The 15,829-nt window shown below is 29.8% G+C and overlaps 1 long non-coding RNA gene across 3 annotated transcripts; it reads right to left on the reverse strand.

Annotated features, from left to right (window-relative positions):
- Positions 1 to 3,274: 3,274 nt before the first annotated feature.
- LOC122635924 lies at positions 3,275 to 11,826 on the reverse strand. Of its 3 annotated transcripts, XR_006328798.1 has the most exons (7): positions 11,756 to 11,826; positions 10,975 to 11,078; positions 10,760 to 10,880; positions 9,645 to 10,353; positions 8,896 to 8,974; positions 4,817 to 5,013; positions 3,275 to 4,737 (listed from the first exon to the last, which is right to left on the reverse strand). It is a non-coding gene; the product is annotated as an uncharacterized LOC122635924 (long non-coding RNA). The 3 variants fall into 3 exon arrangements; XR_006328797.1 differs by having other exon boundaries at positions 3,275 to 5,013; positions 10,764 to 10,880; XR_006328796.1 differs by having other exon boundaries at positions 3,275 to 5,013.
- Between the last annotated feature and the right edge of the window lie 4,003 nt (positions 11,827 to 15,829).

Genomic DNA, 15,829 nt, shown 5'->3' on the forward strand with positions numbered 1-15,829 from the left:
GAGCGAAGTAGTGATGAAGAAGTAGTCAGATTTGCAAAAAAGGTTAGAAATAAAATTTCATCTTTATATCTTTATATTTCTCTCTGATGACGAAGATGCATATGAAAGTGAAGATCTTAAAGGAATGTTAGAAGAATTAGTTCTAGCGGAAGATAGAAGAAGAAGAGGAACAGACCAATACTGTTGGTTCATTGGACAATATTCAGTGGAACGAATTTACCAGCGAATAAAAATCATTTACATTCACCGGGAAAAGTGAACTTTTAATGGAATTACCTATCGATATTAAACCGGGTGAAGTTCTTTCATTATTTCTGAATGAAAAAATGATAAGCCTTCTAGCCACGGAAAAGAACAAAAATGCAGACTAAAAATTACTTCATCATTCAAATGTCGGACACGCGACAAACGAAGAGATGAAAACATTTATTGGATCGTTGATTTGGATGGATCTAATACTGACATCGCTAACTAAACGTTGATCAACGGAACCTATTTGTAATTATTCTTAGCAAATTTGCACTTGGAGAACAACGAAACCATAGAACGTAATGATAGATTTGGAAAAGTTTTATCACTTGTACATATACCGATACACAGTATCAAAAAATCATTCCACCATGCCCAAATATTGTAGTCGACGAAACAATGATTCTTTGGAGGGGAAGACCGCTATTCTGGCAGTACATACCGACTAAATCACATATGTGAGTATAAAAAGTATTCGAACATTGATCGACTTGAAATAAGACTTCGTGAGATTATAGTTTATTAACTAATTTTTTATAAACAAAAAATTCGTACATATTTTCACAAATCTTTAGAATGGATATAGTCCAAAAAAAATTAGTTGATTGTATAATTTACAAAATTAGCAAGGAAAAACAAAAAATCAGTAGAAATATGAAAGCAAGTAAGTATTCGTACAAATGCTGAATTTTTAAAAATTCGTCGAAAACTTAAACTAATCTGATGGTAAAATTTAAGGTAAGCGGGTAATTAATACTTCGTAGAATTTTCTTTTGATTTTAAAATTACAGTAATTCTTCTAGGCAACGAATTAACTAAATTAGATGTAACGCTTTTGGATTTTATTATTAATTCTTTTTACAAGAAATTTTGTATTTTCTAATTTTACGTTCTAAGTAATCTCTAAGTAATCTGAAAACTGAGGAGAAGTTTTTATATACGTTGATGTATTATGTAATATCCACATTCTCGTATTTTATCTGATATGCTTCGGATCATTGTTTTGCATAAAAATAAAATTATTCTTTATGCCCATTTTTTCTACACTAGAAATAAGAGTGCATTTTAAAATATCAATGTAAACTTTGTGATTTACTAGACCATGAATAGATTTTAATGAACCAACTCCAATAGCACTCATCCAACCCCAAACAAGTACAGAAGCTCCACCGTGTTTTACTATATAGGTCGTAATTTTCCTAGTTCTTCGTTTTTTCCCCTCGAATAGTACCATATCGATCAGACACGAAAATATTAAATTTACTTTCGTCTCTAAAAATCGCTCTATTCTACTATTGGTATACTAATATTATTACTTGCGAATTGCAATCTTTTCTTTCTATTCTATTTATTTACAAAATATTTTTTACGAGCCACTCGACTGCGATAATTGATTTGACCTTGACTTTCCATAAAGTTATGCACAGTGCTAAAAGATATATCAATATTTAAATTATTTTCAAGATGTTCAATTATTTTAGTCCAACTTTTATAGCACTTATTTTTGAATTTTGTTTTATCATTCTAATAACGACTCGTCCAGAATACTAATTGATTATTTACGGTCGTCCATTTCTCGAATTATTTTGCAGCGTCTTTCTCAATCCTAAGTACCTACCAATTATATCTTGTGTAGTAGATAGAAATCTTTTTATAATTTGTGTGGACAACAACCACACAAAATGATTCATCCAAATGAATTTTGGAATATTCTGAAAACATTTTGTAAAAATAAAACAAAAAAGGCAAGATCTAAAAATCTAGGTGTCAGAAGAATAAAACAAGAATAAACAAAAGACAAATAAACAAATTAATCAATAAAGCAAAGCAAAGCAAAGCAAGATATACAAGATACCTAGAATACCAGGATAAGCACAAGAACGCAGAAAAGATATTCTTTGAAAGATATCAGCTGAACGAAAACTCGTCAGCTCGTGGGCACGAAATACAAAAGACCAAGTAGAAATATTCACTGATCGCGTAGACAATATCTTCACAATGCATAACTTTATCCCGATAGCCAATGATATTTATAAATGTGAAGATACATCTTGCGAAGGCTCGAAAAAATAAATTCCAAAGACTTGCTAAAAAATTAAACAATACGAATATATTAGATCGATTGATCTTGCCACTAGAGACATCTCGATAAACACAATCCACATGATACTTTTCATCAATACTTAATACTTAATGTCTATTACTGACAAATTATAACGAATATGGAAGATACATAAAAAAAAGAAAAAGAAAATTCTACGCGTTGTTCTGAATTACAAAGAGACTGCCAGTGAAATCGCCAAAGATGTGGAAGTATAAACAAATTTAAGACAAATGCATTGCATTCTGCAAAAAAGCAGGCACATTAAACACAAGATATTAAAGTATTAACCTCCCTAACTGAGAAGCATAAAGTCGTACGTTTGAAGTTCGCCCGTGAGTTCATGCTCATTGCATGAAAAAGTGCCAACAAGACAACGAAATCGCACATCAAGAATCCTGAACTTTTTGATAATAATTCAACAGCGAGTTGAATTGTATGTGTAATGCCTCGCATCAACCGTGGTCATCACGATCGATTGTACGACTCCCTCCGCGCTGATAACAGTCATTCGTATCATTACATGAGAGTACAAGAGCTTATCCAGCTGATTATAAAAAACGATTGGTATTCTGTCATTGCACTATACATGCAACAAGATAATTTGTTTTCATCGAAAATATTGTGGACTGATGAATCGACGTTTACGAGAGGAGGAATTTTTAATGTGCGTAATAATCACATATGGGCAAGAAGAAATTCACATATGACACGAACAGTTGCTTTTCAATATCAATGCAAATGCAATGTATGGACAGACCTGTAAAACGATATGATAATAGGACCGTATTTTTGCCGGATCGGGTGATTTCAACTGAATTTTTGAATTTTCTAAAAAATTAATTATCATATTTTTTTGCAAGATCGATGCCATTGTATTATGTAAAAAAGATGTGGATGCAATTGGATGATTGTGTGATCGGTTTTTTCACAGATGGATAGGTCGAGGTAGAGCAATCTCTTAGTCACCAAGGTCATCCTATCTTACGACACTCGACTTCTATCCGTGGAGAATTTTGAAAGATAAAGTGTATCAAACGCGAATATTCACATAACGAATTAATACAAAAGATTAATAATGCATTCTATCGCTGTCAATTATGCATTGTCAAGAATGACAAACATTTTGAAATGGAGTATTAATTAATTAACTCAGGATATCGAGTAGTGAATACATCGACCTATTCGAGCCAATGCTCGTATTAACAGCTAGTCGATTACTTGTACTCTGTATTTTTGTTACAACTTTTTAATAAAGCTTTATGCGACTTATGTTTACATAACATTTTTTTCTTATTTAATACCATAGAATATACTGACAAAGTTCGAATATTAAAATCTGGAATACCCTATATATCTCTCACTTATTTTTTTTTCTTAACGCAACCTACCCGAAATTGCCGATATAAATATGTAAATTTGCTATGTACTTTTTACTGGCTTAATGGAAAGAAAACACGTTTTTATCTCCGCTATGAGTTATGATTTTCGTAAGTTTATGTGTTGCAAAATTTAAAAGTCTCTCTTGGTGATCAAATTTGGGTATCCTATTTGCGGGCTCTCGACGTAATATGTAAATCTTCATTCTTGTTAATTTCGCCATCTATAATAATAATAATGCTTCATGCAAGAATTTTTTATAGAAAATTTTCTTTCCAATCAATGCGGTACATACTTTATATACATTAAAAAGTGCGGAATTTCATTAGAAACCTTATAACTCGAATTGTCTACGTTTTGTCTTTCTAAAAATCGAATAATAAGACAAACACTGATTTATGCGATTTGTCCTTTTCATGTATTCATTATAATCTATTATCCATTCATGCTTTTGAACTGGCACTGCAGATTTTCTATTTATACTGCTCGGTTTTAGTAGTCGTGTTGAGTGTATTGTCATTATCGAAATCATATCGTTATTTCGTTTCTTATAATTCCATATCTGCAATATAATATCGTCTTTTCTATGAAATATGGTTTAACCAAAAGTTGTATTTTTTTGAGACCTTCTACTTGTTCATATAATTCCATACAGTCGCATTTTATTCTTCTGTATTTACACTATTATAATAGTTGTCTTGATAAATATGTAATGCCATATATTTTCGTAAGGCTCGATAAGGATAGTATCTTCTTTCTTTCTTGGATCCATACATTTCGAAATTACGGATGTATCTAGTGTGATCTTCACAAAACTGTCTTTCTATGCCATATTTTGTGATTTTTGCAGTTATTTTTGCAGTACATTTTAAATAAAAGTTTGCCTCGTTGAGAAATGATACTTTCACCTAATGATAGTTGTACACGTCATTATATCTCTTTTTCGGATAGTTAATAACTGAATTCTTACGAGTCTGTTTGTAGAGTAAGAAGGAATGTTCTTATTGCTGCAAAAGTACCAGCTTCGCATTATCTACGTAAATGTATTTCTGCTCGTTATTTTTGAAAAGAATGGAATTTCCATACTAGCCTCGGTCGACCAAGAATCGGAGAGAACGTCTTTTTTCACTTATCCCATCAAAAGGATTAGACTCAAAAATTTCTTTATTTCCGGGAGTATAATATTCTTCCATTTCTTTGCCTTCAATAACCCTTTATACTTATTTATTATTTGATAGTGATATCTATTTAATTCCTTCAACATATGCTCGAAGAAATCATTTCTGAAAAATAAATGTATATGATAATCCTTATGCTTTCCTTATATCAGGACATACAAATTAGGATAAAAAAATAAGCTAATAAAAATAGGTGTGCACAATATAAGAAAATAAAAAAGAACAAAAAAAGCAATTGGAAATGTACTACTTGTGAGTAAATTATAAAGTGGAATTACTAATGTTCATGGTCGTTAATAATTTATTGAAAAAATTATAATCAGTAATTTGTATCAATTCGAACTCTTCGTTGCTGGCATAATGTAGAATTAGAAACATGTTCATGTGTGTTTAAATGCCGAAAGAATGCTATATATAAGATAGGAACGTAATCCTAAGAGTAGTGAGCGATAAAAATGAATGTTTATTCACGTGTGAAAATTAGCACTAACCGTACCGGCGTTTCGCTATAACGATTCTTACCATAACCGATCGTGTGATCGGTGTACAAATTTTACCTAATAAATGTTGTTTTTTTAGCTGGAATTGTCAATTTATTATAGGAAGTAATGTTTACAACGTAAACTTTTAAATAATAATAAAATAACCATTCATACATAACACAAACAGTGGCATTTTTCGCAAATGATAGGATTCTCCTTCACATATTTACCGCAAACATATTTTTTACTTATTATACAAGATTCAGTTATTTTGTTTTCTTTGCGCAATCGTATCTGGCATATTTTTCGCGAAATATTCTCTTGGTCATTTGATATTCCTTGTAAGTTTTCTTTTTTTTCTCGAAGAAATTCGTGATATTCTTCGACTAGCTCTTCTGCTATTTGTAGTAGAAATTGTTGTCTGAATATATTTTGTCCACCTATTTCTTTATAAAGATTCCATGCATTGATACTATCGAATCAAGGATATTGAACAAAAATTGCACAAATTATTTATAGGATTTTGATTTCACGCTGTACGTTCTTGCCATTTGATCAGTGACATCGATGCCGAATTTGGTTTTATTATAATATGCAACTGTCTCAGGTTCACTTTCTGTCGTTATCGATTTCTACAATTTTATGATTCGAAGTTAGTATTGTAACGTTTTTGCTTGGTTTTGATTTATACATTGTTAGAGTACAATTATTTGATTTATAAAGTACTGTTGAGAAACGTTCCATTTTGTCTTTTGCTGATTTCGCCAACTTGAGCAATTCTCTTCTGTTACCCCGAATAGTCCCAAGTAATGTTATTCGTTTTGCTAATAATTTTGTTGCCAGTGATGCGCTGATGAAAAAGTTATCCTCCGTCGTAACATGTCTCCAACATCGAGTAAGTGGTTCAACTATTTTGAGAACGACAAATTCACCGAATGATATTGACAACGATCGGGATTCTTCTTTTCCCAAATATGGAAAATTCTTTATAATGTATTTATTGTCGGCATCCGATGCTAATAAAAACCTGATGCCAAATTTATCAGGCTTACTTATATATACTATGTAATGTGTAAATTTACATCTTACTTTTGTAGGGAATAATTGCTCATCAACAGTCAGATTCATATCGGGCTTGTAATTATTTTGATTATTCCCAATAAATCTGTTCATTACATGTAAAATTAGAGCAAAATCATGTTAAGATGTATGCAACTATCCATAGATGTGATACTTAAGTCCAGAGATAAGGTTTCAGGAAGAAAAATTTAGAAAATGATAAAAAATTTGTACACCGGTCAAATGACCGGCTATGGTAAGAAATGGGGGTAACAGAATGTTCTCAGAAGAAACAAGAGAAAGAAAAAAGGTAAGAAATTAAGTAATAAGAGAATCTAAAATTTTACAGATAGTTGATGATTGGAAAAATAACATATATGTATAAATTCAAGATGAAATCGTAAATCGGTCAAATGACTGGGCTTGATACGTTTAGTGTTAGGTGATCTCTAAGCATTTTGTCTGAACGAGCTTTATCAGAATGTAGTTCGTAAATGACCTAGTATGTATTTGTTCCGTTTGTCTTTTGTTTACACAGATAGCAGTTATAATAAATTTATTAAGTTATATTCCTAAGTTAGCCAGTCGGAAAGTAAGCTGACATAAGCAATTTTTCATATTATAAACAAAAATCTATAATTAAAAATATATTTAACAACTCAGCATGCTTTGTTGCTTATAAAACGTTTTCCAATCGTTTTTAAGAATTAATTATTTATAATATGCTGAAAACACAAAAGTTGAACACAACAGAGCGATTGTTAATTTATAGGGAGATAATCTAAGAGAGGATGAACGAGAAAGTTTTGCAATAACTTGCACACAATTTGGATTAACGAAGGAAGGAGTACGAAAAATTTGCCAAAAAATAGGGAATCCTGAAAATTCAAATAGAATAGGTAAAGAAAAGGAAAACGTCGTCGCGTCAAGATCGTGAAATTCATAAACTTGCAAAAAAAAACCATTTTTAAGTGCTAGAGAAATAAAAGGAGAATTATAAATCCCCATAGAGGGAGAACTCCCCATAGACAAATGAAATCGCAATTATACGAAGCTAGATTACATGGTAGAATATACTCAGGAAGAAACCATACATTTTGGATAAAAATACTCAAAAACGTTTAAATTTTGTAAAGCAATATTATAATAAACCAATTGAATCCGTAATTTGAAATAACGAGTCAAAATTTGAATTACAATCGAATAGACGAAGGAAGTACGTATGGAGAAAGGAAGGAGAAACTTTGAAAAAAATATTATTACTTCGACAGCAAAACATGGCGGAGGAATTATAATGGTATGGGTATGTTTTAATAATGAACAAATGGGAAAGTTAGCAATTATTGATGGAATCTTAATAGCTATAAAATATACAAATATATCGCAACAATATTTATTTCCATCAATTGGATAATTCAGAGAAAGCAGGACGTATACGTTTCAACACGACAACGGCCCAAAACATACCGTAAAGATAGTTAATAAATTTTTAACGAAAAATAACATATCGCTGCTCTTTTAGCCATCCCTGATTTAAATCCGATCGAGTATTTGTGGTACGAACTCGATCAAAAAATATTTGTAAAGGAGCGGTACTCTAAATTAAAATTGATAACGATTCTAAAAAAAACATGGAGTGAAATATCGTCGGACGTATTAAAAAAATACATATTAAGTATGCTGAATCACTTATCAGAAGTAACAAAAGCTATATGTTATCATACTTCTTATTAATTATTGTATTATTGTAATTAAAAAATAATAAATTTGATAACAGATTAAAAACTCAATTTAATTTCTGACAGACAGCAGTTAGAAAATGTTCAACAATTTTGTCATTAAGCCAACATACAATGTATAAAATATTTGCTATAATATTATTTTAAGAGATTATTAAATATATTCTGGTTACTATTTGGAACGTTTTTTTATTTTTATTATATCTTTTCATCGTTATAATATCATAATGATAGGTAACTTAAATACCAACGCGACTGTGCACGAATGAAGGAAAGCGATAATGAGAAAGCGAAAGAAAGAAACGTAACCGATATAAAGACAATATAAAGACTAAGCATCGGAGTATAACAGAACCTAGTAGAGCAGAAAGTATAAGATAGCAGAGCAGAGCAGAGCAGAGCAGAGCAGAGCAGAGCAGAGCAGAGCAGAGCAGAGCAGAGCAGAGCAGAGCAGAGCAGAGCAGAGCAGAGCAGAGCAGAGCAGAGCAGAGCAGAGCAGAGCAGAGCAGAGCGGAGTAGTTGAGTTTTATCGAGCATCGAGGTTCATCGAGCGAATGTACAGACGAGAGATTTGTGTATCTCAGGAGATAGTAGAGAATCTGTTTATATTTTTATTTTAATAAAAGGATTTGTTGTTTTCCAGATACTTGGAGCTAAAGCCACCTACAATAATGAATAATAAAATGGACTTGTATTTGTTCGCTTACCATTTAAGAAGTTCTACGGTGGTTCCAAAATACTCGTTTGTGCTGTAGATCAAAATCGACTTGAGAAGGTTGTGATTATCTGAAAAAGGATTAAACAAAAATTTATATTCGTTACACGAGGTAGATGTTTCGCGTTTAAATGGAGATGATCTGTATGGTTAGGTTGAGATAACGAGAAAATGTCGCGTGCTCTCACATATACGTTTACAATAAATGAATTGTTCTAATCTAGCAACTTGAGCAAAAACACAATTACTCATTTCAGTATTTTAGAATCGATATATCGGCTATGCGAGTTTTTTAATAATTTAAACATATATAATGATATTATATTTTATTTACGAAAATAAATTTTTTTCTCTTTTCCATGTAAAACTACATACATTTTACAATAAAATACAAAATACGTGAAAATGTGTTCATTTTTAAAAGAAATGCATTCATTTTAACAAATAACAGATGCGATAAAAATCACCTATGAACAGTATTCGGAAAATTTACAAGGGTCAATATTATAAGGGTTAAGCAATCAATAGCGCGATATCTCCGACTGAGGTACCGATTCGTAGTTTCCCGTTTTTTTGTATCTCAACATCCTTGTTAAAAGCATACATTTATCATCAGTGATAAATCTTTTTGTGTTATTTTACAACGCAGTGAAAAATTAATTATCTTTGTCAGTGTTAAATTTATTATAATTGAAAGAATTGTAAAATTACATTGGCTATAAAATTTCAACATTTACTTACCAATATTCTTCTATAAAAGAAGTGTATCAGGATCTTGATCATCTTCCGTGATGCACTGACTCTAATACGCGATAATTATTTATTAATTAAGAAGCGTACAATGAATTGAATTCGCCAATACCTAATTTTTATTTTATATATGTAAATACAGGTAACCGACGTAACAGTATCCGTTCCATAGAAATGACATGTTATATAAATTCTGATACGCGAGATTCAGATCTAGTAGAAAAGGCGAAGTAAATTTCCAAATCTTTTTTTAAATCGTCTTAATTTTTTTCTATATCATATAAACAACACCGACGTAACTAACGGGAATACATTTGCATCTAATTCATATAAGTTAATGTACAAAGAAGATTTATACTTCATATGCATAAATGTTTTGGAGCAAATAAAATAAGTGAGAAGATAAAAATCTAACGATTTCAGGATCGCATTATATCGTAACCGCGTTATATGGTGGTTACCTGTATAGTTTATGTGACTATAAAAAAGAAGTTAAATAAAACTTTTATACGAACGAACACCGACTCTAAGACTACTTTGCGCGCAATCTATTCAAATAAACATGCTCCTAATTGAAATTGCAAAACGCAAACAAATTTAAATTAACGTAAAAACACAATCTGCTTCGTGATTCCTCTTTTACTTTATTGGAACAAGAGTCGACTCATTCATGGCTACACGGACGACGACACAATAAAATCTGAAATAAAACAAACGATATTATTAGTATCATTATTATGAAAGAAACTTCTTGAAAGAAAGAAGAACTCCTTAAAAGTATATAAATACAAGTATATAAGAAAATAAAAAGAGGTTACTTAAATTTCTATTAAAAAGTAACAAATGAAACAAACAAAAACATTACGAAATAAAAGAATTAGTAAACTTAAATTAGATTTTATATAAGATTATATAAAATATGATTTTAATCGCGTTCATGGCGCTCATTATTTTATAATAAAAGTACACTAATTAATACAATTATGTGGTTTGTTTATATTTAATTGCGGTTTATTTAATAATTATGATAATTATGGATAATTATTCTAAAATAAAATGAAATTTTCGATGGAACAATTAACAAGAAAATAATATTATTTATATACCTACGTATATTTGTAGCAGAACACCGAAATATTATGGCAAGCAGAGATCATATTACTGAGATAGTGAGAGGGAAGTCACCTTCCCTAACACTGTCTATCATACGACGACAACAAAAAATTCCTAAAAAATACCAAGCAAAATGAAACAATAGAAAGTTCGTCCTTCTTAACGTATATTTTTTACTAGAGTTTACTTGAAACTTTTTAAACCATACATTTAACTTATCTTCGGCTACGCATGAAGGGCAATGAAAAATAAAACTCGACCTTGACTATACTGTGTATCTTCGTCGATTCGTAGATTATTATGTATTATAATCTGTAAAATGAAAGAATTTTATTAATATAAATCAAGAATATGTATATACATGTAGACTCAGAATTTAGAGAAAATGATCGAAATAATCTATCTTGCGAAATAATTTTTAAAAATAACAGATGTATAATAGCGCTACTAACGATCCGTTCGATAACACAAATTCTTACGGAATGTCCTCTTTTTGTCTTTCAAATTTTCTTTCAATCGTATATCAAGTATTCGGTCACTTTCTTATACCGTTTATACCACGCGCTTGGCAATAACAATCCGGATATACGTACGGATGTATAATTCTATTTATGAGCATATGGATACGTAAATGTGCATATTATATGTGTACGTGTACCCGTATACGTACGATTTAAACGAAAGTCGAATATAATATATAATTCAATCGATTATGATTAAATGACTTAAAAATAATTGCACTAATCCCTATAAAAATCCACACAAAGAATACACATTGCGAAAGTAAGAGCTGAAAATCCTATAAAAAGTATAATGAAATAAGTTCCTCGGTAGACACGTCCAGATGACAATTTTATTTTCACGAATATTTTTCAAACGCACCATTTTACCGACTTGCAAATGCTACACCATAGAAATCATACGTTTGACTATCGATTAGTGTATTGAAAAAATCTGTAATTTAGAAAAAAAAAAAATATATCAATTACCGGTAATCAGGAGAACAACAAAATTTCGTGGCAACCTACCACCAGCACTCGCAAATTCTAAATAGCCTTGACAATACACCAATAAGACGAACAAGTCCCACGTATAGAGCGCAACCTTGTGGACATTTTATACAATAGACCAGGGACGCAATTGATGATTTGCGAATCGAGTCCGAGAAAAAAATAGTACACTCTGTAAATTTTATAATACTTTTAGAAGATTACATGTAGCTTTTCATCCATATACGTTTTCAATGTGATTATATGCCAATTACATTGACTTAAACATGTCATTTATCCGACTTGCTTCGACTTCCCACTCGAAAATGTTATAATATCTAAAAGTGTGAATACGCTCCTGACTCATCACATCCTTATCACGTACATTTGTTTACGTCTCCTGACTCGTCTCATTATTGAACGAATCATCATGCTAATGGCGCGGAATCGATAGACTAATAATAAGACAATAATAGCGAGGAAAATGTTGGACAGCTCCGCAAGATGAATAAATAAGAGCGAACAATAAATCGAATAATAAATAAATTTTAACTATGTCATAAATTTCAATCTTTTTTATAAATACTCTGAAGAAACAATATTTATCTTTATCTATTCATTCTTATTTAAAAACGTCTAATATTATAGAATTTATATCTAAAATAAAATATTACGAGTAGATAGAAATCATACGAAATGTTACTAAGAAGAAAGTGAAGCGAAAAATTCGCGGCTTAGTAATCATTTTGAAGAAATTTTTGTCTGAAAAATAATCGGACAATGAAGACTTTTATACAGAACCTTCGTTACATATGTTATCTCTACGTTTAATTATATTATCCTTTTTAAACAAATTAGATCCTTTAAAACCCAGTTCTGTTTAAGTGTCTACTAACGAAATAATACATTGTATATAAGTTATATAACTTCTACTAATACAATTATACTAATTGCAAGTATTACTTATATTTACATTTTCATATTACATATAAAAACAAAACTAAACAGTAATAAAAAAAAAGAAAAAAGTAAAAACTGGTTGCGCGTCTATCACATAATAAAAGTGAAACTTCTTTAGTTAATTTAGTTTAATTTAATTTAGTTTCTCAATTTTAATTCTCCTTCTTATTCCAGTGTTCAGTCGCTCTATCGGCAAACTTTTAAAATAAAAAGAGAGAGAGAGAGAGATTTCGAATATTTATAAATTATATTAAAAATATCGAAAATAACTTATTTATATAAAAATATTGTTTTATTCTATTGCCGTATGATGTGACCGGCAGCGGGATTGGAGAAAGGATAAGGAGAATTCGAGAAACAAAGGATGAATTAAAATGACATTAAGAAGGAAAGAGAGATAGAGAGAGTGAGAAAGTTATAAGAGCGAGAGAGACGAATGAGTAAAAAAGTGGAAAAGGTATTGTGTAAGGTTTATTTTTTCTCTCCTATATATTCAAGAAAAACAATAACATGCAACTTATGCTTCATTTCACTTTCTATCTCTCCTTTTCTCCTCATATTTCCATATGCTTTTCTCTTGTTATACTCCATTTCATTCTTGATAGTAACTACTCGATATCTCGCATATATCAACAGTTCTTTGGTGTTGAAACACGAATAACCTCGACATTGTTACAACGTGTTTTAACACCTCTTTCTAATTATTGCTACGTGTTTTATTCATTAACATTCTTTTTCTATTCCACGCGTCGCAAAAAAAAAACTGTTAATCTTATAAAATATTTTTATTTAATTACTCGAGTCTATAATGTCTATAAGAATATTTTCTTTTTCATAAAAAAACCATTTTCAATGAAATAAACACTTTCTTGATGTTAAGAAACTTTTGAATCCTTTTCTGTCAAATAGAGTATTGTTTTTTAATTGAATATAATATGTACTCGTTTTAAGTTATCTTCTAGCGAAGATGATGAGAAACCTTTTTACATAAATTAGTTGATTTCTGAACACGCTTAATAAAATTTACGCCTAAGCTTGTTCATCTTTTGATTTGAAGGTATTCTGATTGTTTTATTCCATTTGTATACAGCCACAACTCGTCGCAAATGAGGAAACTTTTTATCTGCAGCTACCAGATTTATAATTTGTGTCTGGAGTCCATGGCTTTTTAATTTAATGCTTTGAAGCATAGCACAATGTTCTTTGAACTCTTTTTATTTCAGAATGTAAAATATATCGCGTTTTTATGCGTTTCTTCTCTTTATTTTAATTCGACCGTGCGTTTGAGTCCATAATTTATCAGGTTATGACATTTAATTCGTCATCGATTGTATGCGATAGAATAACATCTAAAAACTTATATTAATCCGAAAAAAAATATATAGCTTAACGATATATATAGCTAACTTAGATGACTTCGTTGCCAACAAACTAAAAGCTCAGGTAATCACTCGTGTGTGAACATTAGGACGTATATGATATATGTATACTAGAGAGTGCCTTGATCGATTCATCTTAAATTGATTTCCAATCGAGTTCGTACTAGTCGCGCCGCTGGAGTCTTGTCTGGTCACTCTGGCCGCGAATTATTTTTAGAGATTCTTGGCAGGAAGTATAAGCAATACTTAACAGTATAAAAACATGAAAAATATAGATATATTAAAAACCTACAGTTTTATATATATATATATATATATATATATATATATATATATATATACTTTTTAATAATATAGTTATATACATTTATGATTGTAATTATAGTTAATTTAAATATATTTACATAAGAATATAGTTCAAACTGTAAGATTGGAAACAACTCAATTATCTCCTTGTAATAGACTCTAAGCCTAAGGTACAAATAAATAAATGAATTAATTAATTAAATAAAATAAAATAAAACAAATATTATTCTTTTAATATGAATATTTAAATAAAAGAATTTAATAAATAATAGAATAATAATTAATTAATAAATAAAAGAATTTAATATTTTAGGTGATCTAAAATTACTCTATGACAAAGCAAATGGTGTAGAATAATGTAGGATATTCAATACCTAATATAACTGAACGTCCAATACTGTCACCTTAGAGTCAATTAATTTGTTTCTTTTTACTTTTCTGACTCCACCTGCATTTGGCATTGTTTTTTCTATTTCCTTAGATATGAAAAATTAATATTTAATCTTAACATAGCTTTATTATTGCTGTTTTTTATAGATTCTTCAAACATCTAAGGATTGGAAAAAATATTCACAGTTATTTGACGAGTATTGGAATTTTTCTTATTGTGTAAAAGAATTAAATGAAAAACATATATAAGCCAATAAGAGCACCTCCAAGTACTTCCAACTACCATTACAATTACAAAGTCAATAATATTCAATGATATTTCTTAATGTAACATATAAATTTCTATATGTGGACATTGGATCTAATGGGAGTTTCAGATGAAGATATATTTAAGAATTGTACTTTATTGAATACTTTGTTGAATGATTCACTAAATTTTCCTGCTGGATATATCGAAATTATCCAGATATATGGAATCTCTACTCTACATTATTGTTGATGATGATGTGTTTATCATGAAAATTTATGTATTAAAACCGTACCCTTTTTGTGGATAACCAGCACTGAATTATATATTTGATTATCATTTCTCAAGAACTGGATGAATTATAGAATCTTATTATTTATCATTTACTAATCTTATTACTAATCCTATTACTAATCTATTTTGCATATCAAGAAAACCACTAGAACTTTTTGCAAAAGTAACTGCTCTTAATATTAGTATCATACGTACTACATAATTTTTTTCTGATACAAGGAAATAAATTATATGCGTTACGAAGTGCTTTTGATACAGACAAGGAGCGTAAAGAATAAAGAATTCTTGTAATGTTGATATCAAACTTTTTAGAATTACAACGAGAACAAGCTTATAACTATTACAATTGTATAAAACAAATATAAAAACTACTATGTTTCCTCACAGGGGAAGGTATATTAATTAAATTAATAACAATATAAACATATTTGAAAATATTGAGTAAACTTTATAAATGTTGTATGTGTAAATAAAAATTCTCATATTATTATTCATATG

The sequence above is a fragment of the Vespula pensylvanica genome, chromosome 20 (assembly GCF_014466175.1).
Source record: "Vespula pensylvanica isolate Volc-1 chromosome 20, ASM1446617v1, whole genome shotgun sequence".
NCBI lineage: Eukaryota > Metazoa > Arthropoda > Insecta > Hymenoptera > Vespidae > Vespula > Vespula pensylvanica.